Here is a 22,700-nt window from a genome sequence, read left to right as displayed (position 1 = left end):
GGATGCGTTCGGGGGGGGAAGGGCTGGGCCCCCTGTCTGTGCTGTCTGCCCCCCTGGGCTCTGCCCCAAATCAGGCTCCGAAGGTCACCTGCCTAGTACGCTGGCTCCTAGTTCTGAAACGGTCACTGTCTACCCGTATTTGTTCGTTTTCCATCTCTAAGTCTGTGCTTGTTGTTCAGAGTTCATAGATTGTTATGTATGTGATCGATTCCCTTGTTTTTCCGAGTCTTTGTTGCAAGAGGGATCCGCGGTAGTGTCCACCTAGTCCACCATCTTGGCCCCGCCTCCGGCTGTACTTCTTTTAAGAAAAATTTTTGTTCATTCTTCTAGAAGTCCATGATATATTTAATATTCTTCAGCAACGCCATCATCCAAATGCGTCAATTCTTCTTTGATCTTCCTTATTTATTGTCCAGCTTTTGCGTGCATAGGGCAGTTAAAAATATCATAACTTGGGTCAGGCACACCTTAGCCCACAAGGTGAAATCTTTACTTTTTAACACTTTAAAGAGGTCTTTTGCTGGAAATTTGCCCAATGCAATGCATCATTTGATTTCTTGACTGCTGCTTCCATGGATGTTGATTGTGGATCCAAATGAAATGAAACCTTGACATCTTCAACATTTTCTCAGTTTATCATAATGTTGCTTATTGGTGTAATTCTGAAGTTTTTTGTTTTCTTTATGTTGAAGAGTAATTCACGCTCAAGGTTGTAGTCTTTGATTTAATCAGTAAGTGGTTCTAATCCTCTTCACTTTTAGCAAGTAAGGTTGAGTCTTCTGCATATCTTAGGTTGTTAATGAGTCTTCCTCCAATCCCAATACAGCATTCTTCTTCGTATAATCCAGTTTCTCAGATTACTTGATCAGCATACAGATTGAATAAGTATGGTGAAAGGATACAACCCTGACACACACCTTTCTTGATTTCAAACCACGCACTATCACTTGTTCTGTTTGAATGACTGCCTCTTGGTCTATGTATAGGTTTCTTATGAGCACAATTAAGTATTCTGGAATTCCAGTTCTTCTCAGTGTTAGCCATAATTTGTTATGATTCACACAGCCCAATGCCTTTATGTATTCAATAAGACACAGATAAACAACTTTCTGGTAATCTTTGCTTTCCATCAAGTTCCATCTGACATTGGCAATGATATACCTCATTCCATGTCCTTTTCTGAATCCAGCTTGAATTTCTGACAGTTCTCTGTCAATGTACTGCTGCAACGATTTTTGAATTATCTTCAGCAAAATTTAACTTGCATGTGGTATTAATGATAATTCTTGCATTCTGTTGGATAACCTTTCTTTGGAATAGGTACATGTAAGGATCTCATCCAGTCAGTTGGCCAGGTAGCTCTCTTCCAAATTTCTTGTCATAGACGACTGAGCACTTTCAGTATTGCATCTGTTTTGTCAAAACATCTCAGTTGATATTCCATCCATTCCTGGAGCTTCAGTGCAGCTTGCATTTCCTCCTTCAGTACTGTGGGCTGTTGATCATATGCTCTTGATCATATGCTTCCTGCTGAAATGGTTGTCTGTGTATTTCTTCCATCTTCTTTTGATGCTTCTTTCATGTTTCACCATTTTGCCCCAAGAATCCTTCAATATTGCAACTCAAGGCTTGAATTTTTTTTAGTTCTTTCAGCTTGAGAAATGCTGAATGTGTTCTTCCCTTTAGGTTTTCTAACTCCAGGTCTTTGCACATTTCATTTTAATGCTTTGTCTTCTTGAGCCATCCTTTGAAAAATCCTGTTCAGCTCTTTTACTTCATTTCTTTCATTCACTTTAGCTACTCTATGCTCAACAGCAAGTTTCTGAGTCTCTTCTGACGCCCACTTTTGTCTTTTCTTTCTTTCCTGTCTTTTTAATGACCTTTTGCTTTCTTCATATATGATGTCCTCGATGTCATTCCACAATTTGTCTGGTCTCCTGTCATTACTGTTCAGTGCATCAAATTTATTCTTGAGATGGTCTCTAAATTCATGTGAGGTATACCCAAGTCTGTACCTTGTCTCTCATGGACTTGTTTTAATTTTCCTCAACTTCACCTTGAAGTTGCATATGAGCAATTGATAGTCTGTTCTGCAGTCAGCCCCTAGTGTTGCTCTGACTGATAATATTTGGCCTTTCCATTTTCTTTTTCACAGATGTAGTCAATATGATTCCTGTGTATTCCATCTGGTGAGGTCAATGTGTATAGTCACCGTTCATGTCATTGAAAAAAGGTATTTCCAATGAATAGGTTGTTGGTTTTGCAAAATTCTATCATGCAGTCTCTGGTGTCATTTCTACTACCAAGACCATAGTTTCCAACTATTGATCCTTCATCTTTGTTTCCAACTTTCACATTCCAATCACCAGTAATTATCAATACATCTTTATTGCATGTTTGATCAATTTCACACTGCAGAAGCTGGTAAAAATGTTCAGTTTCTTCATCTTTGGCCTTAATGGTTGGTATGTAATTTTGAATAATAGGCCAAGTAACTGGTCTTCCTTGTAGGCATATGTATATTATCCTGTCACTGAAAGAGCTGTACTTTAGGATAAATCTTCAAATGTTCTTTTTGACAACAAATGCAATGCCATTCCTTTTCAATTTTTGATTCCCAGCGTAGTAGACCATATTATTTTCCAATTCAAAATGGCCAATACCAGTCCATTTCAGCTCACTAATGCTTAGGATATCAATCTTTAAACATTCTATTTCATTTTTGACAACTTCCAATTTTCCTAGACTCATGCTTTGTACATTCTACATTCCGCTTACTAATGGATGTTTGTAGCTGTTTCTTCTCATTTTGAGTCACTCCACATCAGCAAATGAAGGTCCAGAAAGCTTTACTCCATCCAGGTCATTGAGGGATTGACTCTGCTTTGAGGAAGTAGCTCTTCCCTAGTCATATTTTGTGTGCCTCCAACTTGAGGGGCTTATCACCAGCAGTGTATCAGACACTGTTCTGCTGCTATCCATAGGGTTTTCACCGGCTACTTCTTTTCAGAAGTAGATCACCATGTCCTTCTTCTAGTCTATCTTAGTCTGGAAGCTCTGCTGAAACCTGTCCACCACGGGTGACCCTGCTAGTATTCGAAATACCAATTTCATAACTTCCAGCATCACAGCAATGTACAAGCCACCACAGTACAATGAACTGGCAGGTGAGTAATGGAATTAAGTGATTACTTAACATTCATTGAGATTCAGTATTTATTGGCTGTTTTTTCTGTAAGCTACTCTTAATATTGTTAGTATCCAGTGGTTAGTAAATGACTGTCCAGAGATGGAGTTCAGAGGAGGAGAGAAAGATTGCCATTTGGGGGAATGACAGAGGGTATCTTCAGAAAGGAGGTGATATTTGAGATGGGACTTGAGGCATAGGTATAACTTAAAAAAAAAAATTAGTCACAGATAAATGGGGAAGAAGTGGGTCTCCAGCTGAAGGGTATGTTGTTGTTGTTAGGTGCTGTTGAGTTGATTCTGACTTACAGTGACTCTGTGTTACAGAGTAGAACTGCCCCATAGGATGTTCTAGGCTGTTTTATGGGAGTAGATTGTCTGGTCTTTCTCATGTTGAGTCACTGTATGGATTTGAACCACCAGCCTTTTTGTTAGCTGTGGAGCACTTAACAATTGTACCATCAGAACTCCCTGAAAGGTATGATTTGGACCATAACATGGTACAGGAGTGTAAGAGATTGATTATAAAGGAATAGTACGTTCTTCAAAGTGGCAGGAACATTATGTACAAGTACTGGGAGAAAGAACTTGGTAGGAAGGTTAAAGACTTATCCTGATAAACTTGAGTACCAGGCTGTGGACCTTGGGTCTTGTGGCCCTTAGCAGTGGGGCACAACTCAAAGTTTTGTTTCGTGTTTTCCCCAGGAGAATGACTAGGTATTGATGGCTTATCTAGTTTTTTTTTTTTTCCCCCAATAATTGACAATAGTCAACAATAACACTACAGTTCCTGTTACAGGTACAGACATCCCCTGCTTTTTGAAAGTTCTCTTTACTCCACTTCACTTCCATGAAAGACCTACATTAGTACCTGTTTTCACTAATGGAAAGAAATCTGAAGAGGATTTTTGGTTATACGAAAAAAGGCAAAAAGTGGAAATAGCATTTAGCATTTGTTTTGCAGCTAGCCATTACAAAGGCCTTGTGCACCCTGCCCAGCAGCAAGAGTGGTGTCTCCAAGTTCCTTCCCTGGGAACTACACTCAGCACTCGCATCAAGCTACCATAGCTCTGAACCATGTCTGTGAGCATCTGTGCTTTATCTTGATTTATTTTGTGCCTTTGTTAGCAAGATGTGTTCTAAGGTATTTTTTGGGTCTGGGGACACTCAAAATTTTTTCACATATATATTAATGGAAATTGTTTCTTTCCTTTACTCCATTTTGGTTTACAAAAGTTTCATAGGTATGCTCTACTATTTTTTTTGGCTTACATAATGTGTGCATAACTGGAGAAGAAGGAAACACCGATTGAAGCTATAAGTTTATTTGTAATGTTTCCAACCCCTAAAGACAAATAAACATTGGATTTATAGGCATACTGATAATAAAAGGCAATAATAATGAAAAGTTAAAAAAAAAAGAGGTATTTGACTTACGTCAGAACTGACTGAAGTTGGCATTGTCACAATAGAACCCCATTGTAAATCAGGGACTACCTGTATATTTAATTAAATTTTTGTGTGAGAATCTCAGATATACAAACAGACCTCACCTAGTCAGCCAGATTTTGGGTAATAATCTTTTGATTTGTGCTTTTCTATTGGAACGAAACCTTAGCATAAGACTATTTTGAGATACTCATCACACCAAATTGGGAAGAGGGCCTATAATTCTAGGACATACTACAACTGAGAAGGGTGTCTTATTAGCTAGAGTATCTGGACCAAAGTCTCCTGTCCTTACATCCTAAGGGTATAGCTGTTGGTTTCTGTGCTGCATGTGTGCCAAAAGACTCCTGTTCTTGTAATATTTCACTTCTGTCTTGTTCTCTTCTCTGGAAGCTATTATCATTGGATACACAAAGAAATTGAGATCATCTCTGCCTGAGTTCTATCTTCACCACTTAATGCTGATGAAACAGCATTCTTTGCAGGAATGTGAGCTGAGGGGAGGTGATGCTAAACGGAAGCAATGTGGGAGACGAGGAGTTTCTTTATTGTCTTTTTGGTTCTTGCTCCTCTTTCTTCTTTTCCCTTCCCTTCCTTTCCCTTTCCCTTTTTCTTCCCTCTCTTCCTCCTTCTCTCTTTCCACACACACAGTTGTTCACATGCACACAATATGGCATCCTCAGCCTGAAGAACAAAGTTAAGATTATAAGAAAGTCAACTTCAGAAGTTAAAGCCCTTTTTCTCTCCCTCAAAGGCCTACAGTTGGACCTTTGGCTTAGTCTCTAGCACCTGGTCCCATGACCAATACAATAGCCTCTCACATGCTTTCAAATACAATCAAGTGTCATTTAACATCCATGATACATTCTGTGAAATAGGACATTATGTGATTTGGATGTTTTGCAAACATGCCTAAATCACAAGCAAGAGCATTCACTGATTTTCCACATTTCTGATGTTTAATAACCTTTTGTTTCATTTCCAAATCAGTACTTCTCCTTTGTCTCTTTCTTCTGCTGTCACGAGCACAGGTTTTGCTGCATTTGGGGGCCATGATGCACTTCACTGTAATGTTTTCAAAAGAAAATTAAACAGAGAGATAATGCTACAATACTCAAGAGATGTGCGATACACAAGATTGGGTGCTGCTGCCTATATGTTGAAGCATACATTGTTATATGATAAACTTTTTGTTTGTAAGTAGGGGAAATTCAAATTAAAATATTGATAGAAAATACAGTACAGTACATACACAAGCCAGTAACATAGGTGTTTATTATGACTATGAAGATATATCTATTATAAATAGGTCGTACATGTACATACCATTATATGCCTGGCAACATAATCACTTTGTGTACAAGAGGCATGAGATACATGAGTTATGTGCAGGAAGCTGTTGAGTTGGCTATGTCCAGTTATATCCACTAGGTCCTGTTTTCTGATTGGAATTTCTGAACTCCATTATACCCTTATGGGACCACGGATGTATATACGGTTGGACATTGCCCAAAATGATGTTATATGGTGCATGACAGTAAATCAAAGATAGTTTTCATGCTGGTTCAGTTGAGTGGTGCTGATTGTGAGACAGAACTTAAAATAGATCATGACAGCTCATTGACCTGGGCATATTTGTAGGGTGTTTAGACAATGATTGACATGTGTAGGTATAAAGAACCAACAGAGAATGGTTGCATTCTGGAAGACGCTTTCACAAGGAACTGAGCCAATTCTAGGTACTCCTAAGCAGCTGACTTTATTAAGAACAAGTATGAGTTTTCTTTGTGTGAAATGTGACCCCCAGAGATCATCTCTCTTTGCAAAAGAAAAGCCTTGTATCATTCAATCAATCAATATTTTTTGAGAGCCCTGGTGGTGCAGTGGTTAAGAGCTCGGCTGCTAACCTAAAGGTCAGCAGTATGAATCCACCAGCTACTCCTTAGAAACCCTATACGGCAGTTCTATTCTGTCCCATAGGGTCGTGATGAGTCAGAATTGACTCGACAGGAATGGGATTACTTTTTTGGTTATTATGTGTCAGGACTCTACTAGGTCTTAGGAGGGCAGTAGAGAACAAAATAGACAAAAATTCTTGTGCTCACGAAACCTGCTTTGTAGAAGAGATGGAAAAATTTACCTCAGTGATTTGATCTCAGGCATTTGATCCCTGCTTCTTGTTTTCAATCAGATTTTAGTAAAACACTTTGACCCAGAAATGGCAATGAGTCAACCTTCATTTCTGAATGGTTCAAAGTACCAGATCACAGCCTGCTGGTCATATTCAAGCTGAGGAACAGGATGGAAGCCTCAACCAAAGGATGCATACCTGGGGGAGTGGTCTCTTAAGTTGTTTCTTGCCCATTTTGAGAGTAAATGGAGTATAGGACTAGAAGACAGAGAAGTTCAACTGCCAGAAGATTCCAGGGAGGTGTCCCAGAGACAGTGCCTTAATGGATTTTTACAGAGAGTAAGTTTCCTTCCAAGTACAGGATCACAGAGCAGGTCAACATTGGGTTGACTTTTGAGATATCACAGAGCAGCCTAAGAAAATCACCTAGACCAACAAGGATTTGAGCTCAATTTGCCTGAACCTTGAGTCGGTAGCCCATGCTTGCCTCTAACACTTATTTATTCCTTTCTGCTCCTAATTTGGCATTGACACAGGCATAGCCCTTCACTGGCCTGTCTGCTACTAATTGATGGCCATAAAAAACCTGTTGCTGTTGAGTCGATTCTGACTCATGGCAACCCTATAGGACAGAGTAGGGCTGGGGTTTCCAAGGAGCAGCTGGTGGATTTGAACTGCTGACCTTCTGTTTAGCAGCTGAGCTCTTAACCACTGTGACACCAGGTCTCCAATTCAAAGAATAACCCAGTATCCATACCTGGCACTTACCTGACACAGCCCGACCTTGTCATATCAGCTGCAACACAGACAATTCCATCTCTATTGGACACCATGCGGCTCACAGCTTGTGTGCGTAGCTCTGTAGAGCTGGGCCTGTGGGCTCTTTTATTTGCACACACCACATTTGAGGCAGGCTATCATTAACCAAATGGAGAGCAGCTGTGCTTACTGAGAAAGTGTGCTTCCTCAGATTTGTGGACATGCCAGAAATTCTTTAGCCAAGATGTCTGGCTCTGGAGGTCCAGGAACATGAGAAACAGCCTTAGCTAATGTTCTGGAAGATCCCCTTTCTCTCTGGCCTAATATCTTCTGAGCTGGCCTAGTGTTGAAGCCTTAAGCTCCTCAGAGGATCATGCCTTTGTGATGAGTAGGGTTTTCTCTGTTAAAAGGCAAATTCCACTAGCAAGATCTCACATTAAGCAATTCCCAGCCAGTGACAAATTCTTTAGTGTGAATTAAGTCTTGGCAACTTCCTCTAGAAATTAAACATGGATCTTAAAAAGGACCAGATGAAGGAGAGAAAAATAGGGGTTACCTCACTTGGAGGCCACCAGGGATGAGGAGAAGTTCACAGCTGGAAGGAAGAGCTTTCAGAGATGAAGTCTGCACATTTCATAATTTTGTTCAGTGCTGTCCCTGGCCTGGAGAATCCAGGTTAATTTTTATTTGTCCTTGTCATATGACCTAAGTTACTATCAGATAGACATCTTTGCCACACACTTTTTTTAAATCTCTCTCTTTCCTCTCTCCTCCTCCCTTCCCCCCCCCCATTTTTGACCTTTCACTCTTTTTGACTTGTCCCTATTTTCAATGACCTCAAGAACCAAGCTACCATTATCCACTTACTTCTAGGAACTCAGGAAGCATTTGTGAAGAGATGATTTCTGGAATGGCACTGTGAGCAGCTCCATGGACCCCCACCCCCAGCCAAACAACCATAATTGCTGAAAATTAGTTTTTTTTTTTCAATGAGTCTCTAGAAATTGTCCCAAGGCCATAAAAGAAATGAAGAAGCATTTATCCAAGAAAGTCTACTGAATCTTGGTAAGAGCAGTTCCTCCCCCATTCTAAGCTCACAGTGATGGAAGCTCCTTTCCAGGTAGGTGCAGCCAAGAACACAGGGCTCCTTCTTCCCTCAGCTCCCAGTAAAGGGCTACACTGCAAGCATGTCTTACCTCCCCCAGTTGGTGTTGCAGAAGTTCTATTCTAGGAAAGAGTGACTAAGAGGTCTGAGGCTCTTGTTCTAAACCTAGTCTCTACTTTAAAAAAATCAAAACAAACCTGTTGTTGTCATGTGGATTCCAACACATAGTGAACCTATAAGACATAGTAGAACTGCCCCATAGGGTTTCCGAGGAGCTACTGGTGGATTCAAACTGCTGACCTTTTGGTTAGCAGCCGATCTCTTAACCACTGTACCAGTAATCTCTACTTATAGGGCTAGAAATTCTGGGGCCCAAATTGCCCTCATCTCAGCTTGCTCATAGAGCAGTGCTTCCATGCTGGGAAAGGCAAGCTGAGAAGGCTAGCGGCTGTCATCCCAGCTCAGTTCTCTGCTCATGAAGCAAGGGCATCACCCTATGAGAACTGGACCACTGTCTCCACCCTTCGGCTCTGGAGCTGTGGTGCAGAGTTGTTGCCCAAGGACAGAGGTGACCATAAGGACAGAGAGCTCTGTAGATCTCCCCAAGTGCACTGTCTTTCTTTGTAACACATTGTGATGCAGTTCAAGGCTAAGGGCACTTTTGAAAACAATGGAGATTTTGGTGATAATGAATTAAGAGGAAGCTGATAGCAACCTTAGACCACATAGAAGTTTACCAGAGAGAACCAGTGAAAAAGACAGCTAAAGAGAGCCCTCTTGGGGTCAGAACAAACCTCAAAGAGTAGCCTCAAAGATTATCTCTGCAAAGGGATCTGACTCTAATTAGACCAGGTTGTGGAACAATTTATGCCCCAGGGCATTGTCAAAAATAATAATCAGTCAGCAATTAGTGGAGGCAAATAGTTGGGTGAAGTCCCTGGGTGTTACAGATGATTAGTGCTCTAAGCTGCTAACCAAAAGTTGGAGGTTTGACTCCATTCAGACATGCCACAGAAGAAAGGCCTGGTGATCTACTTCTGGAAAATCAGCCATCGAAAATCTTATGGAGAGGCAAGGCCAAAATGGCGGAGTAGTCAGATGTTTCCAGTGATCCCTCTTACAACAAAAAAGACCCCCCCAAAATAAGAGAAATGATTATATTTATCACAAGCTAGGAGTTCTGAACATTAAAGGCAAAGTTAGAAAATGGACTGAGCAGTAGGGGGAGGGAGAGATGGCTCAGAAGTGGAAAGAAGTTACTGGATCTGAATCACCAGGAATCCAAGGCACCATTCCTTGGAGCAACCATGGTGCAGCTGGTGGTAGCATCCTGGAAGCAATTTCCTCAGGGCGAAACAGCCAGCCACACAGCATACTAACACCTCTGGAACTAGAGAAGAACAGTGTTCTCGGCAAAAGCTAAGTGCTTGCATATATTTTCCTGCACCCCCAGCCCCCAAGTCGGGTTCAGTGGCTGTCGATTTCCCTGGGCCTTTTTTTTTTTTTTTAAGATAGGTCATGCTGAGTGTCCTGAGCCATTCTCCCAGCCTTGGAGAAGGAATAAATTCACAATTGGGGAAAAAGATAATCTGCCAGCTGCACTAAGCTGGGGAGCTCAGGACAGAAGTGGCACCTGTCCAGGCATAAAAGGTCCATGGACTTTGAATACCTTTCCCCCCTTCATGGACCTGTGTTGGCCTATTTCAGGAGAATAGGCCCTTGTTGGAAGACTACAGCTGTTTCAGCTGTGTGGGGGAGAGGTGGGTGTTTGATGTTTGACACCACTTCACCTATTAAACAGGGTCCTCACCTACCCACCTACCTACCCTGAGGACTGGTGGCACCAACCATGACAAGGGCCCAAGGATAACTGGTACCTTCCAGTCCTTACAACCAAAAGCATTGGGTGCCCATGGTCTGTCTGCAGAACCCACCCACCTTACGCTCTAGGGATCAGGGACATGCTTTCCTAACAGACACTTAGGGGATACTTGTCAGCCCCTTGCCTTGTTCACAGCGTGACAACCTGCTGCAACCAGTACCTACACCAGTCACTGACCCTCTAAGACTGTAGGGCAGAGCCTGTACCATACACTTGATAACCAACTACCTGGATACCTGAGCTGAATCCATACAAGAAAAGTGACTGGACTCCTAGGCTCATATACCTGATAAAAGCTCTAGCCATCTGGTGACAGGACATTAGAGCTTCAGCAGTAAAAATAATCAGCTAGCTCATTGAAGCAGCCTATTTGGGCATATCAAAACAAAACAAAGCAAGAAGTTAGGACACAGTAAGCAAACATAAAATAAACTAATACAATAACTTATAGATGGCTCAGAGACAACAGTCAGTACCAAATCCCATGAAGAAGCAGATCATGATTGGTTCAACAAGCTCTCAAAAAAAAAAAAAGAATCAAGGGATCTTCTGGATGAAGGTGCATTCCAGAATTACCAGATGCAGAATACAAAAGATTAATATACAGAACTTTTCCAGACATCAGGAACGAGATCAGGAAGATCAGGCAAAATGCAGAACCAGCCAAGGAACACCTAGATAAAGCAGTTGAAGAAATTAAAAAGGTTATTCAAGAATATAATGAAAAATTTAATAAGCTGCAAGAATCCATAGAGAGACAGCAATCAGAAATTCAGAAGATTAACAATAAAATTTCAGAATTAGACAACTCAGTAGAAAGTCAGAAGAGCAGAATCAAGGAAGTGGAAGGCAGAACTAGTGAGACTGCAGATAAAACGCATGGCACCAATATATTTGAAGAAGAATCAGACAAAAAAATTAAAAAAAATGAAGAAACCCTAAGAATCATGTGGGACTCTATCAAGAGAAACAACCTATGATTGATAGGGGTACCAGAACAGGGAGGGATTAGAGAAAATAAACGGAGAATTGTTGAAGATTTGTTGGCAAAAAGCTTCCCTGATGTTGTGAAAGATGAGAAGATATCTATCCAAGATGCTCATCAAACTCCACATAAGGTAGATCTCAAAAGAAAGTCACCAAGACATATTATAATCAAACTTGCCAAAACCAAAAATAGAGAATTTTAAGAGTGGCTAGGGATAAATGAAAAGTCACCTACAAAGGAGAGTCAATAAGAATAAGCTCGGACTACTCGGCAGAAGCCACGCAGGTAAAAAGGCAATGGATGACTTATATAAAGCACTGAAGGAAAAAAAAAAAAAAAGCCAGCTAAGAATCATATATCCAGCAAAACTGTCTGTCAAATATGAAGGCAAAATTAGAACATTTCCAGATGAAGAGAAGTTTAGGGAATTAGTAAAAACCAAACCAAAACTACAACAAATACTATACAGAGTTCTCTGGCTAGAAAATCAATAATATCAGATATCAACTCAAGACTAGAACACAGGACAGAGCAACCAGATGTCAACCCAGAAAGGGAAATCACAAAAATAAATCAAGGCAAAAAAAAATTCAAAACAGGGAAACAGCGATATCATTATGTAAAAGATAACATTAAAGCAATAAAGAGGGTCAAAGAATTGTAGTCATAGATCTTTCATATGGAGAGGAAGTCAAGGCGATATAAAGAAATAAAAGTTGGGTTTAAACTTAGAAAAACAGGGGTAAATATTAAAGCAATCACAAAGGAGGCTAACAATCCTACTCATCAAAGTAAAATACAAGAAAAATAAAGACTCAGCAGAAACAAAATCAACAACAAATAAGAGAAAAAGACAATATATAAAGATAAACTGCTCAGCAGAAAAAATTAAGTGGGAAAAAGAAACTGTCAACAATACGTAAAAAAGGCATCAAAATGACAGCACCAAACTCATACCTACCCGTAATTACACTGAATGTAAATGGACTAAATGCATCAATAAAGAGACAGAGAGTGGCAGAATGGGTAAAAAAAAAAAAAATCCGTCTATATGCTGCCTACAAGAGACACACCTTAGAAACAAAAACAAACTAAAATTCAAAAGATGGAAAAACATATACCAATCAAAAAAGGGCAGGAGTGGCAGTATCTAATTTCTGACAAAATCGACTTTAAAGTTAAATCCATCACAGAGGATAAGAAAGGACACTATGTAATGATTAAAGGGACAATACACCAGGAGGATATAACCATATTAAATATTTATGCACCCAAGGACAAGGCTGCAAGATACATAAAACAAACTCTATCAGCGTTGAAAAGTGAGATAGACAGCTCCACAATTATACTAGGAGACTTCAACACACAATGGTCGGTGAAGGACAGGACATTCAGAAAGAAGCTCAATAAAGACACAGAAGATCTAAATGCCACAGTCAATGAACCTGACCTCATAGGCATGTATAGAACACTCCACCCAACAGCATCCAACTATACTTTCTTCTCTAGTGTACATGGAACATTCTCTAGAATAGACCACATATTAGGTCATAAAACAAGCCTTAAGAGAATTCAAGACATTGAAATATTACAAAACATCTTCTCTGACCATAAGGCCATAAAAGTGGAAATCAATAACAGAAAAAGCAGGGAAAAGAAACCGAATGCTTGGAAGCTAAACAACACCCTGCTCAAAAATGACTAGGTTATAGAAGACATTAAGGATAGAATAAAGAAATTCATAGAATCCAATGAGAATGAAAACACTTCCTATCAGAATCTTTGGGACACAGTGAAAGTGGTGCTCAGAGGCCAATTTATATCAATAAATGCACACATACAAACAGAAGAAAGGACCAAAATAAAAGAGTTATCCCTACAACTTGATCAAATAGAAAGAGAGCAACAAAAGAAACTCTCAGGCACCAGAAGGAAGCAAATAATAACAATTAGAGCAGAATTAAATGAAATAGAGAACAGAAAAACAATTGAAATAGTTAACAAGACCAATAGCTGCTTCTTTGAAAAAATTAACTAAATTGATAAACCACTGGCCAAAATGACAAAAGAAAAACAGGAGAGGAAGCACATAACCCGAATAAGAAATGAGATGGGCAACATCATAACAGACCCAACTGAAATTAAAAGAATCATATCAGGCTTCTATGAAAAATTGTACTCTAACAAATTTGAAAACCTAGAAGAAATGGATAAATTTCTAAAAACACACTACCTACCTAAACTAACACAAACAGAGGTAGAACAACTAAATAAAACCATAACAAAAGAAGAGATTGAAAAGGCAATTTAAAAACTCGCAACAAAAAAACCCTACCCCAGACGGCTTTGGCTTCACTGCAGAGTTCTACCAAACTTTCAGAGAAGAGTTAACACCACTACTACTAAAGATGTTTCAGAGCATAGAAAAGGTTGGAATACTCCCAAACTCATTCTATGAAGCCAGCGTATCCCTGATACCAGGTAAGAACACCACAAAGAAAGAAAATTACAGACCCATATCCCTCATGAACTTAGATGCAAAAATCCTCAACAAAATTCTAGCCAATAGAGTTCAACAAAGTATCAAAAGAGTAAATCACCATGACCAAGTGGGATTCATTCCAGGTATGCAGGGATGGTTCAACATTAGAAAAACAATTAATGTAATCCATCACATAAGTAAAACAAAAGACAAGAACCACATGATCTTATCAATTGATGCAGAAAAGGCATTTGACAAAGTTCAACACCCATTCATAATAAAAACTCTCAGCAGAATAGGAGTAGGAGGAAAATTCCTCAACAAAATAAAGGGCATTTATACAAAGCCAACAGCCAATATCATCCTAAATGGAGAGAGTCTGAAAGCATTCCCCTTGAGAATAGAAACCAGACAAGGATGCCTTTTATCACCACGCTTATTCAACATTGTGGTGGAGGTCTTAGCCAAAGGAATTAGGCTAGATAAAGAAATAAAGGGCATCCAGATTGGTAAGGAAGAAGTAAAAGTGTCTCTATTTGCAGATGACATGATCTCATACACAGAAAACCCTAAAGAATTCTCAAGAAAACTACTGAAACTAATAGAAGAGTTCAGCAGAGTATCGGGATACAAGATAAACATACAAAAATCAGTTGGATTCCTCTACACTGACAAAAAGAACATTGAAGAGGAAATCACCAAATCAATACCATTTACAGTAGCCCCCAAGAAGAAAAAATACTTTAGAATAAATCTCACCACAGATGTAAAAGACCTATGCAAGAAAACTACAAGACACTACTACAACAAACCAAAAGAGACCTATATAAGTGGAAAAACATACCTTGCTCATAGATAGTAAGACTTAACATTGTAAAAATGTCTATTCTACCGAAAGCAATCTATAGATACAATGGAATTCCGACCCAAATTCCAAACAGATTTTTTAATGAGATGGAAAAACAAATCACCAAATTCATATGGAAGGGAAAGGGGCCCCCAAAAAGTAAAGCACTACTGAAAAGGAAGAACAAAGTGGGAGGCCTCACACTACCTGATTTTAGAACCTATTACTCTGCCACAGTAGTCAAAACAGCCTAGTACTGGTACAACAACAGATACATAGGCCAATAGAACAGAATTGAGAATCCAGACATAAATCCATCTACCTATGAGCAGCTGATATTTGACAAAGTCCCAAAGTTAGATAAAGGGGGAAAAGACAATCCTTTTAAGAAACGGTGCTGGCATAATTGGATATCCATCTGCAAAAAAAAGAAAAGAAACAAGACCCATACCTCACACCATGCACAAAAACTAACTCCAAATGGATCAAACACCTAAATATAAAATCTAAAATGATAAAGATCATAAAAGAAGAAATAGGGACAACACTGTTGTTGTTGTTGTTGTTAGGTGCTGCAAGTCAGTTCTGACTCATAGCGACCCTATGCACAACAGAATGAAACACTGCCCAGTCCTGCACCATCCTCACAATCGTTATGCTTGAGCCCATCGTTGCAGCCACTGTGTCAATCTACCTCGTTGAGGGTCTTCCTCTTTTCCGCTGACTGTACTCTGCCAAGCATGATGTCCTTCTCCAGGGACTGATCCCTCCTGACAGCATGTCCAAAGTATGTAAGATGCAGTTTCACCATCCTTGCTTCTAAGGAGCATTCTGGTTGTACTTCTTCTAATACAGGTTTGTTCGTTCTTTTGGCAGTCCATGGTATATTCAATATTCTTTGCCAACACCACAATTCAAAGGCGTCAATTCTTCTTCGGTCTTCCTTACTCATTGTCCAGCTTTCACATGCAATGATGCAATTGAAAATACCATGGCTTGGGTCAGGCGCGCCTTAGTCTTCAGGGTGACATCTTTGATCTTCAACCCTTTGAAGAGGTCCTTTGCAACAGATTTGCCCAATGCAATGTGTCTTTTGATTTCTTGACTGCTGCTTCAAAATCCTCACAACTGGACCAGTGAGCAACATCATGATAAACGGAGAAAAGATTGAAGTTGTCAAGGATTTCATTTTACTTGGATGCACAATCAACAGCCATGGAAGCAGCAGTCAAGAAATCAATTTTAGGGACAACACTAGGAGCCCTAATAAATGGCATAAACAGTATACAAAACATTACTAATAATGCAGAAGAGAAGCTAGATAACTGGAAGCTCCTAAAAATCAAACACCTATGCTCATCCAAAGATTTCACCAAAAGAGTAAAAAGATTACGTACAAACTGGGAAAGAGTTTTTAGCTATGACATTTCTGATCAGCGTCTGATCTAGATACTGCAAAAACTCAACAATGAAAAGACAACCAAATTCAAAAATGTGCAAAGGGGATATGAACAGGCACTTCAGTAAAGAAGACATTCAGGTAGCTAACAGATACCTGAGGAAATGCTCACAATCATTAGCCATTAGAGAAATGCAAATCAAAACTACAATGAGATTCCATCTCACTCCAACAAGGCTGGCATTAATCCAAAAAGCACAAAATAATAAATGTTGGAGAGGCTGTGGAGAGATTGGAACACTAATGTACTGCTGGTGGGAATGTAAAATGGTACAACCACTTTGGAAATCGATTTGGTGCTTCCTTAAAAAGCTAGAAATAGAACTACCATATGATCCAGCTATCCCACTCCTTGGAATATATCCTAGAGAAATAAGAGCCTTTATATGGACAGATATATGCACACCCATGTTCATTTCAGCACTATTTACAATAGCAAAAAGATGGAAGCAACCAAGGTGCCCATCAAGGGATAAATGGACCAATAAATTATGGTATATTCACACAATGGAATGCTACACATTGATAAAGAACAGTGATGAATCTGTGAAACATTTCATAACATGGAGGAATCTGGGAGGCATTATGCTGAGTGAGATTAGTCAGTTGCAAAAGGACAAATATTGTATGAGACCACTATTATAAGAACTCAAGAAATAGCTTAAATAGAGAAGAAAATATTCTTTGATGGCTATGAGAGTGGGGAGGGAGAGGAGTATTCACTAATTAGATAGTAGACAAGAACTATTTTAGGTGAAGGGAAAGACAATACGCAATACAGGAGAGGTCAGCACAACTGGACTAAACCAAAAGCAAAGAAGTTTCCCGAATAAACAGAATGCTTCAAAGGCCAGCATAACATGGGCGGAGGTTTGGGGACCATGGTTTCAGGGGACATCTAGGTCAATTGGCATAATAAGATCGTTTAAGAAAACATTGTTCATCCCACTTTGGGGACTGGCATCTGGGGTCTTAAACGCTAGCAAGCGGCCATCTAAGATGCATCAATTGTTCTCATCCCACCTCAAGTAAAGGAGAATGAAGAACACCAAAGACGCAAGGTAATTATGACCACAAGAGACAGAAAGAGCCACATAAATCAGAGACTACATCAGCCTGAGACTGGAAGAACTAGATGGTGCCTGGTCATCCTACAAAAGATGACTGCCCTGACAGGGAACACAACAGAGAACCCCCGAGGGAGCAGAAGAGCAGTGGGGCACAGACCTCAAATTCTCATAAAAAGACCAGACTTAATGATCTGACTGAGACTAGAAGGACCCCGGAGGTCATGGTCCCCAGGCCTTCTGTTAGTCCAAGACTGGAAGCATCCCCGAAGCCAACTCTTCAGACAGGGGTTGGACTGGACTATAGGATGAAAATGATACTGGTAAAGAGTGAGCTTCTTGGATCAAGTAGACACGTGAGACTATGTGGGCAGCTCCTACCTGGAGGGGAGAGATGAGAAGGCAGAGGGGTCAGAAGCTGGCTGAATGGACACGAAAACAGAGGGTGGAGAGAAGGAGCGTGTCATCTCATTATGGGGAGTGCAACTAGGAGTATATAGCAATGTGCATATAAATTTTTGTATGAGAGACTGACTTGATCTGCAAACTTTCACTTAAAGCACAATAAAAATTAAAAAAACAAAAAGAAAATCTTATGGAGCACATTTGTACTTTGGCACATACGGGTTTGCCTTGAATTGGAATCTACTTGATGGCAAGTGGCTTTAATAGCTGGGTATGATACCAATGGAGTCAGACAACTTACAAGAAAGATCAGAGAGACATATTAAAACCAGTGCCATCCCAGGTGACTGTGTGACATCCAAGTCACTAGACAAATAAACAAGCGAACCACAAGAAGAAGCCCCAGGGGAGAGGGCAGTATACAGAGCGGCTACAATACACTATCTGAAAAGTAGTTCACCATGAGCTGGCACTTTCTCCAGAGAGCTCAAGCAGAGGGAAAGTCTGATACTCGCAGACCTGGCCTCATCCTTGGGAGCTCCACACCACATCAGGGAGGTGGTCAGAGAAAAGAGAAAGAAGAGGCAAAGACTTCCATTTTTTACTGATCTCTCAGTTTTATAGAGGTCCATCCCAGGGACAGAAGGTCCAGCGGGGAGTGCAGGGCATGAGGAATCAGTGGAGGTGGGTGATGGAGTGACTGCCAGTGGAGAGAAGTGGAGGCAAGGCTGGGCTTTGGAACTGCTTCCGTCAATGACTCATGTCTGACCTCAGGTGACTTGCTGAATGATGTTGTGTGTCAGGATCGTCACATACACCGTGAGGGTACTAATCCCCGGGCCATGCTCCTTCAGGGTTGTTGTGACGATCCTGTATCATAATGGGAGTGTTCTTTGAAAAATGTAAAACACTGTGTGACATTTGAGGTGATATTCCAGCTCTCTTGCTAAGACACACAAAGTGCTGCTCAGGTTCTGAAGGTCAGACTAGCCCAGGTTTCCCATCCCCTGTCTCGCTCCTCTGCCCTGTGCAGTTTTACTTGCTCACCTTCTAGGTGCCCCTCCGCTTGAGCACTGGGCATACTACTCCAATGCATGTGAGGTGCTAACTTGCTTTTGCCACGGTGGAGGGCCTGGTTTGGGCTGCGGTTAAACTGGAATTATTGCCCAATCTAATAGTAATTTCAGTAACTCAGGGACCCATATTTAATCCACAATTTAGAAACCCACCTTCATGGTATTGTGTCTGAATACTGATTCTCGTCTCCGAGTACAATAGAGACAGTAGCCTGATCTCTATGAAACCCACTTTTATTAGGTGGGGAAACTTGCAGCAAACTTACCTTGGCACCAGGCTGGGCACACAGGTGGAAGAAAGTGAGCATCAAGGGACTTATTCCCACTGGAACTTAAGATTCTGATATTTAAGGCGGGCCCCTGCAAGGCTTGGTTGAAGGCAGCTCTAGTCAGCAGAGTTGAGAATGGGGAAGTCTGTTTCTGGGATATTATCTGAACACATTTTATACAGTTTTCAAAAATCAATGGGACCCCTCCTGGGATCAGGTAAAGTCACCACAATAAAAAATTTCATAATAACCACACGTTATAGATCGAATTATGTCTCCCAAATATGTGCGTCAACTTGCCTAGGTCATGATTCTCAGTATTGTGTGATTGCCCACCATTTTGTCATCTGATGTGATTTTCCTATATGTTGTAAATCCTACCTCTGTGATGTTAATGAGGCAGGATTAAAGGCAGTTATGTTAATGAGGCAGGACTCAATCTACAAGATTAGGTTGTATCTTGGGTCCATCTCTTTTGAGAGCTAAGCAGAGATACAGGGGAACCTCATACCACCAAGGAAGAAGAGCCAGGAGCATGAGAGTTCTTTGGACCTGGGGTCCCTGTGCTGAGAAGCTCCTAGACCAGGGGGAGATTGATGACAAGAACTTCCCCTAGAGCCAGCAGAGTAAAAAAGCCTTCCCCTGGAGCTGATGCCCTGAATTTGGATTTCTATCCTCCTAAACTGGGAGAGAATAAACTTCTGTTTGTTAAAGCCCTCCACTTATGGTATTTCTGTTATAGCAGCACTGGATGACTAAGACACCATATTATAAAATTATACATGCACATGCAAACACATACAAATATATAAATCTCTCTATATTGCATATCTATTATCTGTTACCTGTCAAAGAATAAAGTGATGTCCGATGTATCTGTTTGATTGTCTTATTTGATTTGTTAATTAATTAAATATTTATTGAATGCTTACAATGTTTCAAACCTTCTGCTGAGGTCTGTTTTTCAAATATTAAAATGATTACTTCTTTGGCTCTTAATTACCAGATCTTTAGAAAATTAGGGAAGATAGTTCAGCCTTCTTCACCATATCAAGCTCTCTTAGCAATAGGAGGTTGGTCGTTTTTTAAGCTACTTCTCAGATATGCCAGTCGGTGCTGTCTTGCAGTGTTGTTGGTCTCGCCTTCTCTAGGAAGCCAATATAATAGCTTCCCTGATATATTGCGTACATGTCCTCATCCCTGCGGACCACCAGACTGGAATGGCTTCAAATTATTTGGAGGGGAGTGAGTGGTTGTTTGTTGCAGGTTAGAAGGGTTTAGTACAAAAGTGAGAGAGCCATGGGAATACCTAGTGTGGCTGTCAAGTATCTGAAAAGTGGTCTGATTCCTTCAGTACGATGAAGGGCTCCCCTTGGCCTGGAAGCTGCCAAAGCAAATTGCAGGACTATCAATAGCAGATATCCACCTCGTAGGTAGAAACCTGGAGTTACTGAAAGATCAATTATCCCGTATTCACTGGCATCCAAGACTGTGGGTCTATGCTCTAAAGATTTGACCATTGTGAGAATCCAAGGATAAAGACTAAGTTAGAGTGACTGAATCTCGGGGGCTAAGGGAATGGACCCAACAGGACAGTGATCGTCCAGCCATGTTTTTCTTATTTACCTGAACCTGTAATTGTGCCGGTGTATACAGATTGTTGTTTAAAAATTTGTTTGGAAGAAATATCAGGAAGTTTTTTCCAGCAGTGTGTGGATGTTCCACCAAATAGCATCACTGGATATAATCTACTCAGGTGCTACTATAGACATGAGGTTTGTCTTTTTTGTGTGTGTGTGTGCTTTAAATGAAAGTTTACAAATCAAGTCAGTCTCTCACACAAAAACTTATATACACCTTGCTTATTCTCCGCCTAATGAGACATCCCGCTCTCTCCCCCCACTCTCTCTTTTCATGCCCATTTCGCCAGCTTCTAACCCCCTCTATCTACCCTCCAGTCAGGAGATGCCAACAGTCTCAAGTGTCCACCTGAACCAAGAAGCTCACTCCTCACCAGTATCCCTCTCCAACACATTGTCCAGTCCAATCCATGCGTCCTGTCCTGGGACAACAGAAGGCCTGGGGGCCATGACCACTGGGGTCCTTTGAGTCTCAATCAGACCAATAACTCTGGTTTTTTAATGAGAAATTGGGGTCTGCATACCACTGCTCTCCTGCTCCCTCAGGGGTTCTCTGTTGTGTTCCCTGTCAGGGCAGTCATCGTTGTAGCCAGGCACCATCTAGTTCCTTGGGTCTCAGGATGATGTAGTCTCTGGTTCATGTGGCCCTTTCTGTCTCTTGGACTGGTAATTACCTTGCGTCCTTGGTGTCCTTCATTCTCCTTTGATCCAGGTGGGTTGAGACCAATTGATGCATCTTAGATGGCTGCTTGCTAGTGTTTAAGACCCCAGATGCCACTCTTCAAAGTGGGATGCAGAATGTTTTCTTAATAGATTTTATTATGCCAATTGACCGAGATGTCCCCTGAAACCATGGCCCTCAAACCCCTGCACCTGCTACACTGGCCTTTGAAGCGTTCAGTTTATTCAGGAAACTTCTTTGCTTTTGGTTTAGTCCAGTTGTGCTGACCTCCCTTGTATTGTGTGTTGTCTTTCCCTTCACCTAAATTAGTCTTATCTACTACGTAATTAGTGAATGCCCCTTTTCCACCCTACTTCCCCCCTCCTCGTAACCAGAAAAGAATGTTTCCTTCTCAGTTTAAACTATTTCTCAAGTTTTTATAATACTGGTCTTATACAACATTTGTCCTTTTGCAACTGACTAATTTCACTCAGCATAACGCCTTCAAGATTCCTCCATGTTAAGAAACGTTTCACAGATTCCTCACTGTTCTTTATTGATGCATAGTATTCCATTGCGTGAATATACCATAATTTATTTATCCATTTATCTGTTGATGGGCACCTTGGTTGCTTCCATATTTTTGCTATTGTAAACAGTGCTGCAATAAACATGGATATGCATTTATCTGTTTGTGTAAAGGCTCTTATTTCTCTAGGATATATTCCGAGGAGTGGGATTGCTGCATCGTATGATAGTTGTTTCTAGCTTTTTAAGGAAACACCAAATCGATTTCCAAAATTGTTGTACCATTTTACATTCCCACCAGCAGTGTATAAATGTTCCAATCTCTCCGCAGCCTCTCCAACATTGATTATTTTGTGTTTTTTGGATTAATGCCAGCCTTGTTGGAGTGAGATGAAATTTCATTGTAGTTTTGATCTGCATTTCTCTAGTGGCGAATGATCGTGAACATTTCCTCATGTATCTGTTAGCTATCTGATAGTCTTCTTTTGTGAAGTGTCTATTCATATGTTTTGCCCATTTTTTAATTGGGGTATTTGTCTTTTTGTAGTTGAGTTTTTGAAGTATCATGTAGATTTTAGAGATCAGGCACTGATGGGAAATGTCATAGCTAAAAACTTTTTCCCAGTCTGCAGGTAATCTTTTTTCTCTTTTGGTGACGTCTTTGGATGAGCATAGGTGTTTGATTTTTAGGGGCTCCCAGTTATCTAGTTTTTCTTCTGCATTTTTAATTCTGTCTTGAATACTGTTGGGTTATACTGTTTATGCC

Source organism: Loxodonta africana, chromosome 12 (genome assembly GCF_030014295.1).
Source record: "Loxodonta africana isolate mLoxAfr1 chromosome 12, mLoxAfr1.hap2, whole genome shotgun sequence".
Taxonomy (NCBI): Eukaryota; Metazoa; Chordata; class Mammalia; order Proboscidea; family Elephantidae; genus Loxodonta; species Loxodonta africana.
This window is presented reverse-complemented; position numbering follows the sequence as displayed.